At 39.0% G+C, this 8118-nt stretch overlaps 1 long non-coding RNA gene across 2 annotated transcripts in view; it reads right to left on the reverse strand.

Annotated features, from left to right (window-relative positions):
• Positions 1 to 1481: 1481 nt before the first annotated feature.
• Positions 1482 to 8118, reverse strand: part of LOC105004244 — a 36663-nt gene continuing 30026 nt past the window's right edge. For both annotated transcript variants that reach the window (XR_827197.1, XR_827196.1), the window contains 3 exons: positions 7751 to 7896; positions 4958 to 5066; positions 1482 to 2752 (listed from right to left, as the gene is read on the reverse strand). This is a non-coding gene — a long non-coding RNA (uncharacterized LOC105004244). The remainder of the gene's footprint in view (positions 2753 to 4957; positions 5067 to 7750; positions 7897 to 8118) is intronic.

The raw sequence follows: 8118 nt of genomic DNA on the forward strand, positions 1-8118 counted from the left end.
ATCATGGACTCATCAGCACCCCTGGTAGGGCAGCCTGAGCAGAGGGCCAGGAATTTCAGTAAAGCACCAGATGTTTGAAGACAACTGCAGTATGGAGGCTGAGAATTACTGAAATGAGAACAGCTCAGTACAGCAGTTGAAATAAATGTGAATCAGATCTTCCCCTCCTGGGGATTCTGAGGGCATTTCAGAACAGGAAAGCCGAGACCCTACCAGTGGGCATGTGTAAGACTAGGATCAGATTTGGAGACCATGATGGTTATTTTTTGGTGTCAATCTGGCTATGTCACTGGATTCAGGTACCCAAACAAACACTAATTTTGGCATTCCTGTGGAGGTGCTTTTTAGATTTGGTTAAGATCTGCAATCAATCAGTTGACTTTTAAGTAAACAAAATTATCCCTGATTATGTGGGTGGACCTCATTCAATCAGTGGAAAGGCCTTAAGAGCCAAACAAATTTCCCTGCAGGAGAAATTCTGCCTCAAGACTGCAGCATCAGCTCCTGTGGCCTGGCCTGTTCTACAAATTTTAGACTTGCCAGCATAGCCAACTCCTGAAATGTATATATTTACACTTTTATGCATGCATGTGTGATGATCTCTCATTTTATTGGTGCTACTTGCATCAGTTTTCTGTAGTTCACAGTGGCATGCTGAACTGCAAATACAAACCTGATGCTTTGGGTCCAGTAATGTGAGCTGTTTTACCTGTAACTAAGATGGGTTATTTGTACGGGTGCTCTGCTGAACCATAATACATGTCCAGGAGGGCTGGCTAGCTGCCGTGGGCAGCTAGAAACTACAAGTGAAAACCACTTAGCTTCCTATCTTCATGCCATAAACTTGGCCTCATTGATATAGTGTCCAGACCAAGAGAACTGACAAGCTGCTTCTTGGTGTTCAGACAAAAGATTGAAATTACTGAAGAAAATGCAGAGAGACACAGTGAGAAATTTCACATAACTGTTCAAAACAAATGTATTGGACCCTAAGAAAGTGCTATAGGATACATAAAATATTGGGTGCACTGGATAAATTTAGGAATTTACTTTTAAAAATGGAAAAAGTCAAGTGAATAAAGAAAAACTTTCATTTCAAAACAACTACTGAATTCAGAATTTCTCAAATTTGATAACACATGGAACTTCTTTGAAGGGAAAAATATTAGATACCCTATACTATTACCTAAATTATTTTCCTAATAATATCTGTATATATACAGATATGCATACAAATATCCGTATGTATAAATATTTGCATACATCCAAGTATTTGTATGTATTAGGTATCAAGTCCTTAGGTTTATGATCGTATAAAATACCAAAGCAATTTTACATTAAATGATAGCAAAACTACAAAACCAATGAAATTGTAATTTAAAACATTAAATTAGTATAACAAATATTTGTTTATTTGGTTTAATTAGACTTAATGCAAATCACCATTTAGTTTCATGGAAAAAATATATGTTTTACACAGACGCTTTAGAACACAATGAACCACTATTTGGGTCTTTGTCATTGTTAATGTTACTTATTTTTAGATAATTCTTTTTTAAACACTGATTAATTATTTTGATGAACCAATGAATTTAGTAAAGAACCCGAAATTATAAAACTTGGCAGTAATGTTTCAATATTATTCAGGGAGAAATCTTCATTGTGGATTTACTATAGTAATGACTGTTAATGAGCTATGGCTATTAAATACCAAGACAGAATGCATGAACCTTCATTCACAGCCAGAACATGAAACTCTTACGACTCAAGTTGTTCTGAGTTAGAGATGCACAGACGAAAGGAAGGCTGTCTTGTCTTAGACTCTTTTGGATACCCAGAATAGAGGAATAGAATCAATTCAACCTGGCTTCAGAACAAGGGTTCTGCTTCTGTCCTCATTAGGGAGGAGGAGTGGGCTTTTGTGGAATAAAGAACTAGTGAGTTGTTTGGATCTGAGTGCTGTTCCAAGTGTATCTCTCCTTCCCTCTCTCTTTTCTCTTTTTCTCCCTCTTTCTCTCTCCCCCAACTGGCTGATGAATCTCCCTCTATCTCTGTATTTCTGTATCTATATCTTTTGTTTTTGTCGCTCACGTCATGAGGTCTTATCTCTGCTTCTGTCTCCATGTCTCTGTTATCTTCCCTGTGTGTTGTCCAGATTTAGCTACCCATGTGTATATGAGTCAAAGACAGACTTACACTCCAGGCTTAGCATTCTTTACAAATGTAAATGCTGATTTGGGAGGAGACCTGTGTCCCCACTCCAAATTTCTAGGAGAGGGAACAGCTTAACAGACCACTGATTTTAAGCTGTGGCTGGTGTGGAGTGAGTGTCACACGTATGGTTGCCCACTCAACAGTGGCTATTAGAACACACTTTCTGAGAAGGACATAGGTATTATGGGAAACATGTCTATTTACATGTCTATTAAGGACCCAAAGCATCATTTTCTCCTAGCAACTATTCATTAAGGTACTTGAAATATCCAGTTGATTCTGACATTAAAGATAGTGTTCAAAAACCAGTCCAGAAAATTATACCATAGGATAAAAACAAAAGGCTTTTTTAAAACATGAAAAGAGCCCCTGACATCACCTACAAAGAGATAACCGGTCCAAGCCAAGGACTACTGGACTGTTCCACGAAGTGACCGCTCGATAAAACACTCACCTGAAGCCTTGGAAGGACTTGACATCAAGACTTTGGATGGAGACCCTGGCCCACCAAAAGATGTATTTTTCACCAACACTTTTTCTGGTAAAAAAAAAAAAAAGCCTGGATAAGAATATTTAATACTTAAAAATTAAACATAATACTATACAATCCTTCCAAGATCACTGCCTTCTTTTAAGTACTTTTATTTATGCACAACAGTAGAAACACGAAAATAGCTTTAATCTAATCACAAAAATGTTAATAAGTGAAATTATATCCTCATCAAATTATGTCCCCTTTAATCACAAACATTTTTAAATGTGAAATTATATCCTCATCAAATGTGAAATTATATCCTCTAATGTTTATTAGATATAGGCAGAATAGGTGCAAAGTTTATGCCCAGGGCTTATAATTTGAGAGAGAAGGAAGATAGGATGAAAACTAATATGTAGGAAAATCATAATGATAACCTTTTATAAGGGTGCTAAAAATTTAGAGGTTACAGATGCAGTTGCTTAAATGCAACACATCCTCCAAAAAACGCTGAGCTGAGTCTTTCAAAAAATGAGAAGGACACTGAGAGGAAAGGTCAAATAAACAGATGCAAAGGGTATGAGTGAAAGAAGGCAGAAAACTTGGCGAGGGGAGTGCAGAGGGAAGCCAGGGCTCTCATCTGGTGGCAGGCAAGGTGCTAAGGAACAGAGGTGTGAACAAAGCAGTAACCAGAGTTTCTTCTGCACGGGGTTCAAGAGAGGCGAGAGTAAAGCAGCAAAGTGGTAAATTAGTCTGGCAATGATATGTGGCATAAATTGAATGAAGAAGCAGACAGAAATGATAACTTTGCCTGTTACAATCAGCATGATGCCCTTCAGCAATGAAACACACCTGGTCAGTCCAGGACCTAAAGATCTGCAGGGTTCATTCCCTGTCACCTCCCCTACACAGCAAGCCTCACACATCAGCCCGGTCCCTGTAACTGAAATTCATTTTTCCTGAACACTGACTGATTCCTGATTCTGGCAAGAAGCCAGATCACAGCTAAGCTGGACACAGGAGACACTTACTGTACCTCATGTCCCTTGCTCTAAATAGAACTCTCTTCTGCTGCCAATACCAGACAAATCTAAATGAGTCTTGTCTCAGAGTGCACACGGATGAAAGTGTCCAAGTGGCTCCGTGGGGATCAGAAAGAAGAGAGATGATGGAACGGAAAAGAAACATCAATGCGGTGGAAGAATTACTAAGCACTGCTGGGAGGAGGTGATTAGGAAACAGGACGTGGAGGGTGATGTAGGGGAAAATGAGAATCACAGAGAAAAAAAAGAAATGAGGAGAATAGGAAGGACACAAGAGAAATATTTGAGAAAATAAAAGGAAAGGGAGTCATGGAGCAGAAGAGAATAAAAATTAATCAGAGACAGAGGAGGGAAAGGAGATAGAAGGAAAGCAACAGAAAAGTCAAGCCAGTGAACTAAGGATGAGAACAAGAAGAGAATATGTATGGACTATACATACTTTCGGCCATCTCTGGCCAGGGTTACTGCTGCAAACCCACATTTCATCTGGCTAATAACAGAAAATAAACAAAAATAAAAGAGAACGGCAGAGATAGAAACGTCTGCATAAAAGCAAGCCTAAGACAAGGTTTTAAATAATACTGGATTTTTAATTCTCCTTTGATAATCATAAAAAGACATCAAAGTACCTGGCTTTTAAAATTATGTATTTCTATAATTTGCTTGTATCTAGACTGAGCGACTTCACTTTCACTTTTCACTTTCATGCATTGGAGAAGGAAATGGCAACCCACTCCAGTGTTCTTTCCTGGAGAATCCCAAGGACGGGGGAGCCTGGTGGGCTGCCGTCTATGGGGTTGCACAGAGTCGGACACGACTGAAGCGACTTAGCAGCAGCAGTAGCAGAAACTACCTACATTTTGGAATATGTGGCTTTAAGTGTATAAACTGTCCTTCCACTTATAACCAATAATTGGCCTATCAGCCCTAAGGCTTCATTCATACTGCTGCAACATAAAAAATTCATTAATTTCCTAAGTTCAACAAATCACAAAAACCTTAAATGAATTAAAAATCTGACAGTAATATAAACACAAGAGCCTTCCTCAACCTCCTCATCATTAAATATAAACACAGTGACCAAGAACAGGATGCTCTGTAGGAGTTATGGGAAAGTAAATTTTAGCCTATGATTTTATTCTCTCTGACAAAGGAGAATAATGGAGAATGATAAAAGTTTATCGAGAACCATGTACATTCTTGGTTATGTCATTTATCCTCTTACCTGGAGTTAAGCGCTGTCTCAGATGGATTATATTCATGGGTTATGCTCTCAGGACTATCTCACTCAGATGATATTTGATGAGTCCTCCTTGGTACCTTTCAAGATTTATCTGTAAGAGATCGTATGCTGAAAGCTTTTTATATCTGTATTATGTCACTGATAGTATCACATCAATACCTACTGAATAATCATTAAAAGTTTAGAACCACATTTGCTTGAAGAGCTCAGTGGAAAGACAATCTACAAAACTGTTTACAGTTGTCACAAGGTCCTTTCTTTCTCTCTCTCTCTGTCTTTTTAATTCATTTTATTCAACTATTTAATATAAGGGTTGGAAGCTTCTTGAAGGGTCCTGTGGGGATGTTAAGATGAATAGGTTTCAGATTTTTGTTTTGTATATGTTTTCATTGATTGCTGAAGAAGGCTTTCTTATCTCTTCTTGCTATTCTTTGGAACTCTGCATTCAGATGTTTATATCTTTCCTTTTCTCCCTTGCTTTTTGCTTCTCTTCTTTTCACAGCTATTTGTAAGGCCTCCCCAGACAGCCATTTTGCTTTTTTGCATTTCTTTTCTCTGGGAATGGTCTTGATCCCTGTCTCCTGTACAATGTCACGAACCTCATTCCATAGTTCATCAGGCACTCTATCTATCAGATCTAGGCCCTTAAATCTATTTCTCACTTCCACTGTATAATCATATGGGATTTGATTTAGGTCATACCTGAATAGTCTAGTGGTTTTCCCTACTTTCTTCAATTTCAGTTTGAATTTGGCAATAAGGAGTTCATGGTCTGAGCCACAGTCAGCTCCTGGTCTTGTTTTAGCTGACTGTATAGAGCTTCTCCATCTTTGGCTGTAAAGAATATAATCAATCTGATTTCAGTGTTGACCATCTGGTGATGTCCATGTATAGGGTCTTCTCTTGTGTTGTTGGAAGAGGGTGTTTGTTATGACCAGTGCATTTTCTTGGCCAAACTCTATTAGTCTTTGCCCTGCTTCATTCTGTATTCCAAGGCCAAATTTGCCTGTTACTCCAGGTGTTTCTTGACTTCCTACTTTTGCATTCTGGTCCCCTATAATGAAAAGGACATCTTTTTTGGGTGTTTTAAAAGGTCTTGTAGGTCTTCATAGAACCGTTCAAGTTCAGCTTCTTCAGCGTTACTGGTTGGGGCATAGACTTGAATTACTGTGATATTGAATGGTTTGCCTTGGAAACGAACGGAGATCATTCTATCGTTTTTGAGATTGCATCCAAAATCACTACAGATGGTGACTGCAGCCATGAAATTAAAAGATGCTTACTCCTTGGAAGGAAAGTTATGACCAACCTAGATAGCATATTCAAAAGCAGAGACATTACTTTGCCAACAAAGTTTCGTCTAGTCATGGTTTTTCCTGTGGTCATGTATGGATGTGAGAGTTGGACTGTGAAGAAGGCTGAGTGCCGAAGAATTGATGCTTTTGAACTGTGGTGTTGGAGAAGACTCTTGAGAGTCCCTTGGACTGCAAGGAGATCCAACCAGTCCATTCTGAAGATCAGCCCTGGGATTTCTTTGGAAGGAATGATGCTGAAGCTGAAACTCCAGTACTTTGGCCATCTCATGCGAAGAGCTGACTCATTGGAAAAGACTCTGATGCTGGGAGGGATTAGGGGCAGGAGGAGAAGGGGACAACAGAGGATGAGATGGCTAGATGGCATCACTGACTCGACGGATGTGAGTCTGAGTGAACTCCGGGAGTTTGTGATGGACAGGGAGGCCTGGCTTGCTGTGATTCATGGGGTTGCAAAGAGTCAGACACGACTGAGCGACTGAACTGAACCGATATATATATGCTGCTGCTGCTAAGTCGCTTCAGTCGCGTCCGACTCTGTGCGACCCCAGAGATGGCAGCCCACCAGGCTCCCCCATCCCTGGGATTCTCCAGGCAAGAACACTGGAGTGGGTTGCCATTTCCTTCTCCAATGCATGCATGCATGCTAAGTCGCTTCAGTCGTGTCTGACTCTGTGCGACCCAGTGTACAGTAGCCCACCAGGCTCCTCTGTCCACAGGATTCTCTAGGCAAGAATACTGGAGTGGGTTGCCATTTCTTTCTCCATATATATACGTAGAAAATCTACATAAACTATCAGACATGTTTGACAATACAAATAAATAAAATCAGTCTAGGGAATCAATCAGGGAAAGAGTTTCTCCAAACAAATACATTGCTAGTCAACTAATCCTGAAATTTTTTTCTAAGCAGAAAATTAGAGATCTCAGTATGTCCTGACCTCAGTACAAAAAACAGGTGTTCAAGTACAGAGAAGAGAGATCCTGATTTAAAGGAACTATTTTATGGTATTTTCCCTAAAATATAAGGCACTACCTCTTTTTAGATGGATGATTCCTTCATTATTTAACCATTTCTTGATGAACTATAAATACTGACTATCATGCCATGTATCAATATAATCAGTCTGCTTTTCGATTTCCAATTACTGATCTTCTTGTCACTGCTCCACAACAGCCTCAATTGCTTTCTAGTTGTTTTTCTTAATCCTGGTTTGTCATGGGCTGAGACACTGGAGACCTAAGTTCATTAACATGTGCATAAGGTCCAATGTGTGTTAAAAAAGGCCCAGTAAATCTATAAGGGGAGTATGTGAGTCAATAAATTTCATCCACTGGTAATATATATTATTTTCACTTCCTTTAACTTACGTAATATTGATAAAAACCTGTACATAAATATTAGGTATTTTATGCTTTTACCAAAAAGGAAACTGAGATTTGGACAGATGAAATAACTTACCCAGTGTTACTTAGCTGTAAAATTATTGCATAAAGTCTCAAACCCAATTCTTCTCCTTCCAAATCAACTCTAAGGACTTTGTTCAAAGCAATTTCAGGTTTTTTTGTGCTTCTGGCTGAGGAATTTGTAATCCAGAGTAAAGCTTCCTAAAACATGTTTCATCAAAAAATAATACAAGTTATAAGCAGTATGCAATAAAAGAGGAAAACACTGGTTCAAACGACTTGCTTTATTGGACTTCTCAAAGATTTCAATAAGCTAATATGCTTCATAAATCTCCAAAACCAGCATTTCCATAACTACTTGGACCTCCAAGGTGACCCTCTGTAACAGCCTACATCCAGACTTCCAAGGAGCAAACTGCAGGA

The sequence above is a fragment of the Bison bison genome, unplaced genomic scaffold (genome assembly GCF_000754665.1).
Source record: "Bison bison bison isolate TAMUID 2011002044 unplaced genomic scaffold, Bison_UMD1.0 scf7180017864473, whole genome shotgun sequence".
NCBI lineage: Eukaryota > Metazoa > Chordata > Mammalia > Artiodactyla > Bovidae > Bison > Bison bison.